This window comes from Mustela erminea, chromosome 18 (assembly GCF_009829155.1).
Source record: "Mustela erminea isolate mMusErm1 chromosome 18, mMusErm1.Pri, whole genome shotgun sequence".
Lineage (NCBI taxonomy): Eukaryota > Metazoa > Chordata > Mammalia > Carnivora > Mustelidae > Mustela > Mustela erminea.
In genome coordinates, this window is record NC_045631.1 from 38,144,339 (window position 1) to 38,160,414 (window position 16,076).

General features: G+C 44.2%; 1 protein-coding gene and 1 long non-coding RNA gene across 2 annotated transcripts in view; one reads left to right on the top strand and one right to left on the bottom strand.

Moving 5' to 3' along the window:
* SKAP1 (src kinase associated phosphoprotein 1) overlaps window positions 1-16,076 on the top strand; it is a 280,237-nt gene that overhangs the window by 256,989 nt on the left and 7,172 nt on the right. The gene's annotated exons all lie outside the window — the stretch shown is intronic.
* On the bottom strand, window positions 9,027-11,322 carry LOC116577113. Its single transcript, XR_004280393.1, has 2 exons — window positions 10,481-11,322; window positions 9,027-9,814 (listed from the first exon to the last, which is right to left on the bottom strand). It is a non-coding gene; the product is annotated as an uncharacterized LOC116577113 (long non-coding RNA).

A 16,076-nucleotide genomic window follows, 5' to 3' on the forward strand; every position in this document is an offset into this window, starting at 1 on the left:
CGTAATAGAATTAGGATGGGGGATAGTCAGTGCTAGTTAGCTCAGTTGGTTTGAGCAAGTGCTGATAAGGCCAAGATAGTGAATCCAACCCTGTAAGAGCCAACTAACTGTATTCTCTTCCTCAGCCATAAAGTTAATCCCTAACCCCAACTAACCATCTCACAAATAGTGTCGTTGATTATAAAAGAATTGGGAAAAAAAATAAGAGGATAGATTATAGCAGATCTGTCACTAATGTGAAGATGATTCAGAACCCACAGACTACCATTGAGATCAGTGGTGTCACCACCGGGATCAGTGGTGTCATCCTTTGTAAAGAAAGAGTGTACATATTCTATATAGGGGGGCTAAGGAAACAGATTCTGTCCCTGAAGTAACTTACTAAAAAGATGTTTCTCTATGGAGTCAATCAATATCTACAAGCACATTTTTTGAAATTGGCACCATTTGCTCTTTAATTAATGAGTATGTGGATTCCATAAAGGCAAGTTGAAAATCCATTGTGTTATTAACCCATCATTTGCCATTTATCTTTATTCTGTCTGTGCCAAGGGTTTGTCTCAATTCGAAAGATACCACAAGGTCCTTAGAAACAGATCAAAGCTGACTTAAGGCACCTTTCAGGGGTTGCAACTGGTCCCCTTGGAATGAGGACCAAATGCAAACCCAACCTTTTGCAAAAGAGTAGGAAGACTTCAAGCCCTGCTGCCTGAGATCACAGTCTTCTAGTGATTTCTTCCAGAGTCCTAATTCTGCTCCATCCTAGTGCCATTCTGGTGCAGCTCCAATACACCAAGAATAAATTGGAAGCAAAGAAGGGAGTGGACATTGGCCTGATTGGTATTTCAAATGCCCGAAAGCAAGGTTTGCCTTGTAATAGAATTTGTGTACATTACCACGCTGGCATTACAGGGGTAATCGAGTTATCCACTCAGGTGTGACCAGGCCTCTGTTTGCCCAGAGCCTGCAGGTGAACAAATTAACTGTTTACATTGTCTGAGGTGCCTGCAGCAGGAGGGGTGGGGGTGGGGGGAGAACAGAGCCAGACTGTCTGCTGGCCTTCTCTTCGGTCATGATTATTTTGTTTGTTTTGCATGTCTTTTGCCTTTGTTAATGGCTTCTCACTGGGGGTTCCTTTCCTCCATTTAGAAGGGGCTGTGTGGTGACTTGCCCTGCAGTACAGAGCTATCGGCGGGGACCATGGCTGTTGTATTTTTAAGAGATACCAAAGAACATGGAGAGGCTTCCTCACCTGTCTTTTTTAACCAATCCCCACTTCTCCGCCTCCCGCACTGAAAGCTAATATATCAAAGTTTGATTCAGGGAGAAATATCTTTCTGTTGTGCTTCTGTCTGGTTTCGTTCTCCACCGTTTGGAAGGTCTTCAGTCTATTTTTATCCTTTGCCGGGTAGTAGCACATTTCTTCCCCCAAAAGCTACAGCAGCTGCCTCCCTTCTGCACGCTGCAAATCCCTGCATGTCAGAGGAGGAAATGAGAAGCTGGAAGCTCAACAGGAGTTTCCCTCATAAAAGCTTCGTTCCAGTTAACGTTGGCTTGGGGAGCATTTCGGATTGGATTTACCTTTATTATATCACCTAACTCAATAACAGTCCTTGGACAGGAAGGAACCTTAAAAGGCCACCCAATCCATTCCCTCGCCTCGAAGAAGCACAAATGAAACAATTCAGACAGATAGAAAAAGGAGATGCCTCTACCATGAGCTGTTTGTTCCGACGTGCAGCAACTCCTAATCTCTGGAATTTTTTCTCACATGAATCCTAAATACATCCCGCTTTAGCCCCAACTGGCTTCCTTTGTTGCGGTCGGTTATACGCCGCAGCCCGCCTCTCACATGTGGAGGAAAAGAACTGACCCAAGTGGAGGTTAGTCCAGAAAAACGGTATCCAAAAATCTCCATTTTACTTTTCTCTCTGGCTGGTAAAACCTTTGTCAGACAAGAAAGGCCCTCTGGGTTAGGAACCTGGAGAAGTCTATTTCCACCAATAGGAAATAGGTGGTTCACTGGGTGGTTCAGTGAGTTAAGTGTCCGCCTTTGGCTCAGGTCATGATCTTGGGGTCCTGGGATGGAGCCCCGCATTGGGCTCCATGCTTGGTGGAGTGTCTGCTTCTCCCTCTCCCTCTGCTCTTGTGCACGCTTTCTCTCTCACATATAGATAAATAAAATCTTTAAAAAAAAAAAAAAAAGAAGAAGAAGAAGAAGAAGAAGAAAAGAAATGCAAGGCAAGGTGCAACTGGGTGTAGCTCAGCTTACCTGGACAGCTTTACCTGTAAAATGAGGGAGTTGTGTTGGGTAACCTCTAAGGTCCCTTCCACCTCTAGCATTCCTGTTCTAAACATGATAAGATGAGTCACAAGTTCCAACCACAAAATTGCTAAAGAAATTCCACACAGGGCACCTGGGTGACTCAGTGGGTTAAGCCTCTGCCTTCGGCTCAGGTCATGATCTCAGGGTCCTGGATCAAGTCCCGCATCGGGCCTGCTTCCTCCTCTCTCTCTCTCTCTCTGCCTGCCTCTCTCCTTATGATCTCTCTCTGTCAAATAAATAAATAAATGCTTTTAAAAAAAAAGAAAAGAAAAATTCCACACAAAAATGTGTTTAATTATTTATTCAGATTAAACTAATTTAAACATTTCAATTATAAGCTCTTGTTTTGGGCCCTCATAAATGCCTCTGATTTCCCCCTCTTTTTGTATGATAAAAGAAATATTGGAGGGGACCAGGTTAAGAACAGGGAATGGCCCCCAATGGGCAAGCTTGGTGGGGTCTGGGCTTTACTCTTGGGCTCCTGCCGCTCCCTGCTCTTTTTTTTTTTTTTTTTTTTTTTTTTTTTTTTTTTTTTAAAGATTTTATTTATTTATTTGAAAGAGAGAAATCCCAAGTAGATGGAGAGGCAGGCAGAGAGAGAGAGGGAAGCAGGCTCTCTGCTGAGCAGAGAGCCCGATGCGGGCCTCGATCCCAGGACCCTGAGATCATGACCTGAGCCGAAGGCAGCGGCTTAACCCACTGAGCCACCCAGGCGCCCTCCCTGCTCTTTCTTAATGGTTGCTCCAATATGAGCCAACCTTGAATCCTAGAATCTTCAGGCCAGGAGAGTCTTTTAGGGCCTAGGGTCTTTGGGCAAGAATGATCCCAGAAAGAGAGCTTTTGTCTATTTTATTTTATTTTATTTTTTAGAGAGAACACAAATGGGGGGATAGGCTGAGAGGGTCAGGGGAGAGAGAATTCTAAGCAGGCTCCATGCCAGGTACAGAGCCCAACACAGGGCTCAGTCTCACGACTCAGAAAAACCAAGAGTCTGATACTTAACCAACTGAACCACCGAGGTGCCCCATTTGTCCTTTTTAAAATAAAACTTCCAGAGAGGATGATTGGCTGGGCCAGAAAGATACACCCCAAAGATAACCAAATACCCATCATCTGGCCTATCCTTAAGGAAGCAGGTCAGTAACAGATGAGTTACTTATGTGACCCTGAGCAAAGGCACTTAATCCTGCTAATCTCCCGTTTTCTCATCTGTAAAAATTGGGCTAACTTCTATTCACTGGGGTTATGATGCTTGCACTAGAGAATTTGTGTAGAGAAGTGCCTGGCATCTAGGGAATGGTAACAATTATCATAGTCCTCTCTTTTCCACTAACAATAAAGTAAACTTTTGAGGTCAATGCTGTGTACATACTAGTTGTTCAATCAATCATTGGTGAAGTGAGAGAGGAAAAAACAGGTAGCCTGTCCTGCCCAAAAACTCTTCACGAAGACACTCAAAACCACAAAATCATCTCACTTGGAAATAGAAAACCATCCAGTGAAGAGGCCTACATGGAAATCCAGCTAGCCCTTCCTGGTCTGAGAGATTGTGTCCCCAACTGTAATGGATGGTTTTGTTCAGACTTCTCATTTGATGAGAAGCTGGAGCCATGTATCCAGGCTCCAAAACGGTAACCAACGGGCGCCGTCTGCTGGACCCCTGCGAACCTCCCCTAACAGGGCCCTACATTCCTAGGCCCCATGCAGTTTCACGCCCACTTAATTCACCAGTTCCAATTTGGGCCTTAAAATATATTAAAGGGAGATTTTAATAACGAAGGAGATCTGCGCATCTAGCGGATGTTCCCACGTTCACTTTGGGCCCAGATATTTCTGAACAGCTCTTCCTGGTACAGGAACTGAGCCCCGCTCTCCCCCCCCACCCCGCCCCCGCAGGGACGCCGCTCAGGCCACAGCGGGGTGTTTAGCGCTCTTCAGTGGCTCCAGATTGCGGCGCCTGTGCAGGTCCCCTCATACGTAACCGATGGCTCCGAAGAGCCTGCCTCTCGTAAATTACTTCCCACGACGCCAGCGACCACCGCAGAATCCAAGTTTGAATAGAGCAGGAGGAAAGGTGTTTGAAAGGCCTGTTCACTCAGCTGCATTTTAATTTCCTTTTCAATCTTGTCCCAATTAATTTCACAGAATTAATCTCACAGAAGCAAACTCGGCAGCATCGAGGCTGCGGGTTTTAGTGTGGCGGTCGCTCTGCCTGAACATGAAATAGGAGCTAATATAAAAATCCATCTGCTGTGTTTGAAATACACGCCGGCTGCTGCTCAGTCCTGTCTGACATTCCAAACATCAACAGCGGGGAAAAGTGATTTGGGGGTTAGTGGCCATCAGTACTTGGCAGGGGTTCAACAACAGGTGTACTCCAAAAATCCATTCAGCCTGGGCACCAGGCATGACAGGACAGGTGCTGAGGCAGCCTCCGTGCGGGAGCGCTGGGCCCTGGCTCCGAGGTCTTTGATCTGCGGACCGCGAGGCCCTTCTGTGGACCAGCAGCGAGGTGGGCATTTATTTTAAGTGGGAGAGAGGGAGGTGAGACAAGATGCCTCTATTTGGAGAAGATGAGTCGCAAGTTCCAACTTTCAGAGAAGAGACTCTCTTCCTGGCTCCAAGCTCTCTCACTAGGGAACCTCCTTTCTAAGTAATAAAGGCGTTCGTTCTACTATGTGAGAGAACTTAAATAAATGGCTGTTTAAAAATTAAGCCTCCTGTTCCAGAAGTAATTCACAGTGGCAACATGAGCTGTCCAGCAGATAAGGGGCAAATTAGAGAGAGGAAGAAAAACTCTTTCTCAGTTGACGAGAAAGCAGAAGAGGTCCCTGCATGAGGTCTTCTGTTAAGGGCAAACTGAGTCAGCAAGCCACATCTCTTGGGCTTATGTTGTGTACCTCATGAGTTGGCCTTGGGCTCCTCCAAGATTTGACCTGCCACTTGCGCCCATGGAGGTCAGCCTGGGACCAATCAGCTGGGCACCACAGAAGGTTTTACTTAGTCGGTGGCTTAGCTGAGGTGGGAGATGTTCCCGTGGACCAAACTCACAGCATTTTGGTTGTCTTCTCTGCGGGTGCAGTTAACATGGGAACAGAGAGACTTGCAGGCAAAGTCAAGTTTAACTTCAAACACATGATGCCGTCAGACACTTTGGGCCCTTTGAGGATGAGGATAGACTGACTTTGTCACCCTGAGTGACATTCAGCTTCCAGCATGCTTAAAACTACTTAAAATTGGGGCGCCTGGGTGGCTCAGTGGGTTAAAGCCTCTGCTTTCGGCTCAGGTCATGATCCCAGAGTCCTGGGATCGAGCCCCGCATCGGGCTCTCCGCTCAGCAGGGAGCCTGCTTCCTCCTCTCTCTCTGCCTGCCTCTCTGCCTCCTTGTGATCTCTGTCTGTCAAATAAATAAATAAAATCTTTAAAAAAAAAAAAAAAAAAAAAAAAAACTACTTAAAATTAGCCTGCACCCTAGCTCCACACACAAATCCTTGTTACCTGAAGGCCGCAGGTCTGTTCCCAGCACCTGGACTGTGTTAACAACACTATGTCTGTTGTCATGGGGTTTTTAAGGCCCCCTGCTCTCCACCTCCTCCCTCAAAAGACGACTTGAAGAATGTAGACCTTTCCCCTCCCTTGACCCCGTTCCCTCCATAAGAGATTTGTATGTTGTAAAAATTATCTGAATGCAGCAGTACTTCCTCTCCTAAGTGTGCTTAGTTGAATGTGATAAAAGCCTCATAAAAACAGATAAGTTAATTCCTCCAGTTGCTTTAAATGAAGGTTTGGGTTTGGGTTAGTTGGGGGTTTTTTTGTTTTGTTTTTTTGGGTTTTTTTGGTTTTTTAATTTCAGGGCTCTGAGGGAAAGGAGGTGTTTGGTGACATCTAGTGTCCATTTAGGACTTCCTCAGGCACCATTACCCTCAGCTTGTCTGTGTGGGGGGATGGGCGGGGTTATTTGGGAGGTAATTCTGGGGAGTAAGTGGGGGGAATATAGGCCTGGGGCGCAGGCTGCCCAAACAGTGTGATGAAACTGATCAGTGCCTGTCAAGGAGCAATCATTCACCTCTGACCTAACCAAAGGAGGCCCGTGAGGGGATACCATCGGAAAATATCTTTTCTTATTTATGATGATATGAAAGAGAAGCAGAACCTGTCCCCACCACCCCATTTCATGTTAACAAGCAGGTCAACACTGTGCTGTGATGACGAAGATGATGATGATGATGGTGTTTTCTCTCATTAATAACCCCAATGGGAGTCTATAGAGTTAGGAGGATGGGAATGGGATTTGGGGTCAGCTGGAAGGCAACGGTCATACACCGGTCAAATTCAGTAGAGGCCATTCCTTTCCCCCAGACAGGAACCAATCGTCTAGAACAAACCCTGGCAGCCTCATTCCTTCCAGGTAATTTTTATAAATGAGGGGACACCCATTCCAAGAGAGGACAAAAGGGAGAGGATGCCTGTGTGTGTGTGTGTGTGTGCATATGCATGCACAGAAAACTGCTAAAAAGAGCCCCAATTGCATATCAACCTTATCCTCCAAACCCTAGCCATTTATTATAAAACCCAGCTTTTTAAAAAGAGGGGGAAAAAAAACACATTTTCCACTTTACTTACTCTTAAACTGTTGTCTAGACAGGAGTCTTCACTTTCTACACACACACATACACACACACACACACACACACACACACACACACACACCCCTTTCAGTCAGGTGGAAAGTCCCAGATCAGATAATTAACTACAAGGCCCAGACAGAATTGTTTACCTAGAACCATCTAAGCCATGGCAGGGTTAGGTTAATGCTCAGAATCGCCCGATGCTTTACAAACTCCAGTGTAAAAAAATTCCAGCCATTTATTTTGCAGTGAATTTATAACAAATGCTGTTAAAGGCTTCGTCTTTTGACAGAGGTAATAATAAATTCACTGTTAAAGACGGTAGTTTAATTCCTTATACCTCCAATACTGCACAGAATAAACCATATTCATCACTGAGTAATTTTTTACCACATAAATCTTTAAAACTAACCGGTGAAGGCTGTTGAGACTGAAATATTGTGAATTTATTAGATATGCCCATGTAGTATTGGATTCAGAGGTTTCCATTCGAATATATTATGGGGAAAATTTGTGTCTTTAACTGTGACATTCCCTCCATTTCCCACTGCCAGTATTATAACAAGCAGCTCCTCCAGAGTCAACTGCACGTTTATTAGACAGAGATTTAGTAATAAACTCCTCACTAATCTGCCAAAGAGGCTGGATGACATTTCGGTGAGATGCTCTATTTAAAAGGAGTCACAAAAGCTTTGTTTCTGTGTAATTATTTTCTCAAAAGGAGCTCAGCCTCCCCAAACCCCTGTCTGCCAGCGTTTCTGGGGATTCTATGGGTCCAGCTCTCCAACCAAACTAGCAAAATGTTAAAAGCAAATTATAACCTCATTGCAAACATACAGGGGAGTAACTTCCATGCAGTTTATAGGATTAGTTGGCAGGAGGTGAGGGGGGCCACTTGGGGTAATTGGTTAGAACCCAGAAAAGCTGGAATTAGCAGACGTTGCCAGACGTATGGTATTTAAGGGCTAATAAAAAGATTATATTGATTCTCAAACTAGAAATAATAGACAGTGGTTTCAGAAAACTTGCTATTTAAAAACTTTCATCTTGACATATGACACATTAAAGATACAATTAAATCCTCAGATTTGAGCAAAAATCCTTTTACCCTACCATATTAATTTTGAGTGAAAATCCGTGCCTGTTAGATGAGAATCTTCTGAACCTTTCTCATGATTTGCTAGCGAAGTGACATTTAAACTAACCAATTGATTATATCAAATTATAATGCCCTCTCCAGTCTCATTAAGGAAACACTAATATTGCCAGAATGAAAAATATTTTTCTTTTAGATGCAGATATGTGTGTCTTTTTTTTTGGTCTTTCTTTTATTCTTTTTTTTTTTTTTTTTTTTTCTAATCAAAGAGCTTTGGCAGTTTCTCTGTTCCCACTAATATTCTATATTTGGGGAAGAGTTCCAGATACTAAAACTTCCAAGGAGCATTGTGAACTTTAAGATTCTCTTTTAATAAAATGAAATCAAATGGGTTTTAACTGTTCAACAAAGGAGAAAAATCTCCTGGCGGTGCAAGACTGCAGCCCATCGGAATAATTGTTAAAAGACAGAACCCGGCTAGAAAGATAAGCATAATACCAGCAATTAATATTCAGCATTTCACATTATAGTCAAGAGGATGTGTTTTTCTTTGTGATGTGGCTCATAAGCTGAGAGTGTTGGGAGCCAGACTCTGAGCTCTGTCTTCTTTTTGTGCATGAGGATTAAGGAGGAAAAAAACAGCAACAACAATCCTACTCCATCTGTAAATGAACAAACATCTTGATTTTATAGCTATTTGCTTTGTAAAACTGAGGAATGAAACAAAAATTACTGGATGCCTAAGTAACGCTTTAATTCCGAATTCATTTACGCTGTAGCTATGTAGTTGTCACAAACCATAATGCAGTATTTAATTAAAATAACACAAGTGCATCTAGATATGTCCTGGGGTAGCTATCACCAAATTATAGTCTATGCCATCCGTATTTTATTTATGAAATGGCAGATTCTAAGGTGCAACTAGGCTGATACAACAGCATAGACACTTTAAACCTGCATTTTTATAAAGGCTCCCTTTTTTTTTCCTACTGTGTCTTTAAATATTTTCCTCCTTCTATCGTTCTGGGTTTTCTTGGTGGGATTGTTTTTGATGTCGATAAAGATCTCGCTTTCTAACTCTTGCTTTTCAACTGTTGACCTCCTGAGTCTTCTGGCTGTGAAATCCCCCATCTGTTGTCATGAAAAGGCTTGAGTTTTCACAGGAGCCGCAGCAACCATGGGACACCTTAGCAGAACTTGGACGTGGATTCCAAGAGGGTAGGAAAAAAGCAAACCCTTTTCAGGCTCAGTGTGCTTGTTCCCATCCAATATTCCTTGCACCTTTTTTTTTTTCACCTATAAATACCCATTATAGTTTACACGCTTGCTTGCTCTACTCTGTGGATGTTCACATGCAGACATACTGCTCCTTTTCATAAACGCATAGCATCCATCTTACACGCACCCACCATCTATCTCCTCGTTCACATTGGCTGTCCCATCCACCTCCTTGTCTGCAGAATTATGTTCAGCAAGGTCCCGATTTATAGGAAATAAATAATGAAAATGGAACGGACTGGGAAAGATAATCGAAACATTCAAATTGTTATTTTTCACTGTACTTTCCACAAACAGAGCATCTCTAAACACCTAGCAAAGGTGTTGGCCGATTCCTAAAAAGCAGAGCCTGGTGGAACATTCTGACCGAGTGGGTCTCTACGTTGAATCTTTCCCGTTCCTGTCTCTCTTTGCTTTTTGGTGCTCCAAGATCAGGCCATTTTCAAATGGTAAATGATGCCGTGCTGTTCCTTTCATTCTTCCTTCCTATATTGACAAGTTTTTGTCATCATTCATCCTCTATAAGACAATCTTAAGATTTTTAAAACAGAAACAATCATTGCAATCGCCTTTTCAAAGAAAACAGCCCTTGCAGTTACTGTATAAAGATATTCCAGTAATGCTATCAGCGGTGCAGCAAGGGTCTTTGGAGAAAGGGTTTCTTATACACACTTGTAATTATTTTAGCCCCTTTCACAGGTCACATAGAAAGCTAATTTCAATCGCTGCTAATTTCCGTCCAACAAGAGTACGGTACTTGAAACCACCCAAAATAATTGGATTCAAAACAAATTTAGGAAATTGAGTGTGTTAGAAAGCAAATAAAAATATCCTTTTGGTAAGGAGGAGGGTGAAAGTAGTAAAAATGGCCTTTTTTTTTCCCCTCCCTTCTTTCCCCTTCACAACTTTGCCATTAAAGTTGCACCTACAGCTAGAAGTTTGTCCGTGAAAAATGGTCATTTTGTTTCTCTGCTCAAAGAATGTTATTAAAATGCTAATTTAAAAGAAAAAGGAGTTAAATATCTAGCGATGGTGCATTCTAATTGCAACCATAATGAGCTCTCTAAATGTGCGTGCCCCTGACACACACAGAGCATAAACAGCAGTAAACAGATCATTAGTACCCGCGTTCATTTATTCTGGCGACCTTACCATGACCCCACCGAGGGTAGGGTGAAAAGCAGGTGGATCTGGCTGTGACACCCCCTAGAGGGATCCAGGAAATGAAGCTATAAGCGGTTGTCATGGAAACGCCTATGTGTGCAGATGATGTAACACACCGACAGGCTGTAGGGCTCCGCAACTGGGACGTTGCCTTTCCCTCACCGGAACAATCTTGAGGATTAAATTATTCATTTCTTTAATTCACAAAGCAAAAGGAATCCTAATTTTCTTGGTGATGCGCAACTCTCTTTCATTTGTCTAAGGTCTGGGACATGGTGACTTGTCATCCCCTCTTTCTCTGAAACCTACCCCCAGCTTCCTACATTCTAGCCCCAAATCGCTGAAATCTGGCAAAATCAAGCAGGGGGTTTGGGGGACGGGGGGGGGGGGGGCAGAAATCTGGCACTCAATATCTGTACCTTAAAGAGAGGAAAAACCTAAGGTTTGAAGCTGCAATTAACAATATAGGCAGTATCCCTTTCTGGTGAGGGCATTTAGTTGACCAGGGTCCAAATGTCTACCTGTCCTGAGCAAGATGGCTTTGTCTGCAGCAGGGCAGAGGTAAGCCAGTACCCAATGAGGAGAACATCAAGCCAAGGAGACACCAGCCCCAAATGAACTCATCACCCTAGCAAGGCGCAAGAAAACGAGATAAGAGGAAACAAGCATCTGCTCACCCCCTCCCATGTCCAATTGAGGGAATCGAGATTAATAAAAATAATTCTTTGGAGAATGATTCCACTCTATCCTACCCTGTTTTGTACCAAACAACCTCAATAACCTTACGGCAATAGTAGAATAACGTTTCTTTTTTTTTTTTCTTTTCTTTTTTTTTTTTTTTAAGGAAGCTGGAAAGACAATCTCTGGAAATTATTTTAAAATAAAAAATATCCTGGCCTGCGCTTCCCCCCCCAACCCCCCCTCCCCATTGCACTTTAGATGAACCTGTGATATTGTAGCAATGGCCCTTGAAGTGCAGTGGGGAGGTGATTTAGGAGAATATTAAAGGCAATGTGGAGATTCAAGGCGCCTCTCTCAGGGAGATCTGGAGAAATACGCAGCACAGATGGGCCGAGCAGATTAAACATTTCCGTCACATTGTTTCCAAATTGTGTTGTGGTGCCTGAGGCTGGTACTACGGTCAGAGCAAAACAGAGCAGTGCGGAGCTGCGAGCCGCACAGTTTATGGAATACATATTAATACGCCGGTCTCACATGGTATCACAATTCTATCAGCTCTGAAATGGTGCTGTCTCTATTGTTCCTGAATTCTGCACTTGGCACCTTGTTTTCTCCCATCTGCAAAGTGTTTACCTTCCCCTTATCCTTTCTCTCTTTTTTAGGCAAAGTTCAAGTTGTGTGTATCTTTCTCATTTCTCTTCCCGCCCTCCCTCTTCGCTTCACAGTTTAGGATTTTTCTCTCGCGCACAGCCTGTGTTTTGCACACACTTCCATCACCAGCCATGTCCAGTGTGTGCACGGGTCCTGCACACCGGGCTGGCCTCGACGGGATCATTATCCTCCCGCACCCAGTTCGGGACATGGGCTCCGAGTTTGAGTCTGAATTTCCCCTCACTTTCAAGCGCTCTCAGACCGCCCCCCCCAATCTAGCTGACACATTCCTCCTCAGAACACTCAATTCCTAGCTGTCCAGTTGTCATCTTGTGTCCTCCCCGCCCCTGACTGCTGTCACTGACCACCCGGACTTTCCTCGCCCCCTTTCTCACACTCACATGCCTTTCCGTGCTCCCCAGTCCAGGCCTGCCAGCCTCCAGGTTAGCAAGTTCCCTGAAATGTAACAATAAATAAAACTGGTTTAATTGAGGCAAATTTAATGGTTCATTTTTATGATGATTGATAGACCAAAACTCTGAATAATGGAAAAAAGAGAAAATGATTGCCAAGATCTTAAAACATGATGTCAAACAGCCTGGGGAGCCTGCCAAGCTACCCAAGGTTTCAGCCGAGCGCTGAGCTCGAGTCCTCTGACAGCTTCCAACCCCACTAATCCACCATCCACCCGACTGACCGCTTCCTTTTCCCTTCTGCAAAATCTCCCCACAAAACCATTTATGCTGAAAAATGGGCACCTGCTTGTCTTTGGTGAACAATCCCTGTTCCCAGCCTTGCTTTTCTCAGCAGTTGGAAGGGTGCTGAGTTAGAGCCCTCAATTTATTTAATAATTTATGACATCCTCAGAAAGCCTTAAATTTCCAAAGCTGGATTTTAGAAGTAGAGAAATTGTGGGCCAATCCAGAGTAAAAATACAATGTTTTTGGCTGACCCTGGAATATTACAATCTACTCTTCTTAGAAATTCGAATTTCCCATCTTTGCTAATGATAATGTCGGATGCGCAAGCACTGATAAGAGAAATAAGCAATCATAAACCAGTAATTCTGTGATTGATTGGCCTTTCCCGTCCATATATCAAGTTTCTATTGATCTTTCAAGTCAGGGCCTGATTGATTGTCCTCTTGAAGAGGAATTCTCTTATTTACAAGCACTGATATAGTGAACTTTGATGGTCAAAAGAACAAAAGCATGAGACGTTTTCCGGGACTCTTGTTCCATAGAGGCTTATCAAAGCCCAATTCCATGTGAAAAGAGAACATTCTATTAGGAACACTCCCAGGGCAGACAGTGTCAAGCAGTTTGCTCCAAATACCATCACGCAGATTTGAATGGGAGCTATTGAGAAGATAAGACAACTTTCAAGTCACAGCTAAAGGGATGGTTCCTTAGTGGTACACCTGAAAGTAATAGAACATTGTACATCATTATGCTTAAATAATAAAAGAAAAGAGAGAGAGCACGTGATGGTGCCTTAGGAGGAATGAGCAAGCTTGGTCAGGCTTCAGCCTTAGAAGAAGGAACAGGCTCCAAAGCTGGAGGGCTGAAGCCTCAGAAAGCCAGCATGGCCCAAACACGGATTCTTGACTTCCTTTCACTGTACATTTGAAAACGGGGGGAAAGGTGGGATGGAGAGGCCACCCGGGCCAAAGTGCAGGTCCAGGCCATAAAGATCCTTGTGTCCTCCCGTCCCCAGAGCCCTGGTTCATAAACTGTAGAGGATTCATAAACCCTTTGAGAATCTGATGCAAGTTCTGGACCTCACCCCAGGGACAAGACATACGGACACGTGCACACAAAATTTTACACCAATTTTAAGGAGTTCAGAGATCCCTTCATGTCCATCCATGTCCATCCAGGCCGGGGGTTCACAGACTCCACTTTAAGAATCTGTGCCCTAGAGGGTGGTGCTTTCCTTTTGTTGGAACAGCCTAGGATTCACTGAGCCTAGAAATTGAATTCTCATCCCAAGACAGGATGGTCATTCCAGGTCATGTCTGTGCTACTCCAGGGGAGCCATGGAAGAGCTTATACAAATAGGAACCAGCAGGGAGGAGAGAAATTAAAATGTAGCAATCATGGAGTAGGGGTATTTAATCTCTTTTAAGGCTTATGATAGGCGCCTGCTGGCTTTCCCCCTGATATCCCCTGACACCTACTGACAGGGTATTTGCAGCACCACACAGGGACTCAGGGCCCTGTGACAGGAGGAGCACTGAGGAGGTCCATGATAGTCTTGAAACCATAAACAGCAATGGGAAACCACTGGAGGCAGAGTCAAGCTGCGCGACATGCCCGTGGTTTGTGGCCATACTGCTTTTTGTTTATAGAATTTGCTGTTCTTTTTATGGCAGGTTTGGTAGGGTTGGTTTTGTTTTTTTTGTTGTTTTTTTTTTTCCTTGTTGATGGAGATTAGCAGCATAAATCCTTTTATGGCACTGTGAAATCCCCCATAAACACTTTTGATTGTTGCTGATGGTGAGCGCCGTGTCTATTTCAAGTTCACTCAATGTTCTGCTCATCTAGGCCAGTAGCTTCTCCAACCAGATAAGGGAGTCCAAGTAGCCAACCTTTACTTTCAAGATTCCTTCATTTGGGGAGTTCCAGGAGGGGGAACAGGGTTGGTGTTGAGGGAAGTGGATGTCTAATCAAGCCTAGAAATATTTATGATGGAGCAAACCACACGGTGCACTATTTTTCAGGGAAAACTTCTATAAAGACTGCCTGACAATAGCCAAGTGGCTGATGTAAAGGGTTTGTTTGCTTTTTTAAAAAAAAAACAGCTTTTTTATGTTCTTATCTAAAGCATCTTCAGTTAACAAGGTTGTGTAATTAACCCCTGAGCTATACCATCCACAATGTGTATGGAGTTAAGGAGTGAGGACCCTGGACAGTTCTGATCCCTCCCCGTGGTAGGCGTGTCTCCCCACCTTGGAGGTAGAACCACTTCCGCATTGAGGATTTCAGGTCTCCCGGGAGTGTCTCAGCGTTTTTCTGGTCTTTTTAAACATCTGGGCAGGAGAAGTCAAACTTTATTGAAAACGTTGATCCCAGGAATTCAGTCCTCTCTGCCATCCCAAAACTAAAACCCAAGAATCAGCAACTTAATAAAAATGCAGTAAATTAGCACTTCTAGACAAGAGCAGAGTTCATTCAGAGCTGGGGTCTGCCTGGCTGAGCCAGTACTCTCTCCATTTTAATAGTTTAATAAAAATTAGCATAATTAACGAACATCTGTATGATCCAGAGTGGTGCAATTTGGCACTTGGAAACGAGGGCTTAAACATGATTGCTGTGAGTTTAATGTTGTTTTAATTCTTTTTGGCACTGTGCAGTGAAATAAACGTTTGGTGGTGATAGTTCTCGGCCGGATCTCATTTGCATTTTTCTCCCTTTGATTATGAGCAATTGTGGACTCCCCAGCAATTCATCAAAGTAGAAATTATTTTAAAATACCTCGTGGTGTTCAGACTGGGCTAGAGCAATGCATGGGAGGTGGTAGTGGAAGAGAAGGCTAGAAATTTTCCATTCATGCTTTAAACATCTCAGCCCTGCAGCCCTTTTTGGGTATCCAGCCAAGGGATGAAATCTGGAAAAGCCAGTCAGATCCCAAGACCTGTAGGTGCTTTGATTAAGCTCCTAGGCTCCCGCAGCAGGGTGCTTACGGTCTCTGAGACCGTGCCATCCTCCTTACTCTCTGCTCGCTCTTTTGTTTTGAAGGGCAGAGAGTTGATTTCACTCATTTCAGTTCTCAGCACCGTGGTGAGGCTTCTCCATCTGCGGTCGGCGGGGTCAGTGTTCCCTTCGAGCAAGAGCACACAGACCCGGAGCCTGGTCCTTGCAGGTGTCCTGCCGAGTCTCATCTGCTTCCCATTCGCACCCGCTTCGGGCTGGCAGAGAGCGCCTTCCCAAGCCTTGGTCCCTACTCCCGGCGTTGTGGCTAAAGGCAGATTTTAAGGGAGCATGAGCCAAAGTCAGGAGTCTTGAACGCTCCCTAGGGAGGTCCCACCGGAGCCTCACTGGTGATGAAGACAACGCCGTTTGGCAGGTGGAAGACCACCCTTCACACAGGGTTCAGCAAGCTGACTTCGATCAGAAGACTAGCGTACAACACCGCGTCCGCCCTCCCACCCGTGAGGTAGCAGAAGAGATAAAGCTAGGGTTTTTATGAGTAACAGTGCAAGAGGAAGACAGAGTACGTGTCTCTCCTTCACACCAAGGCTTTGTGGAAA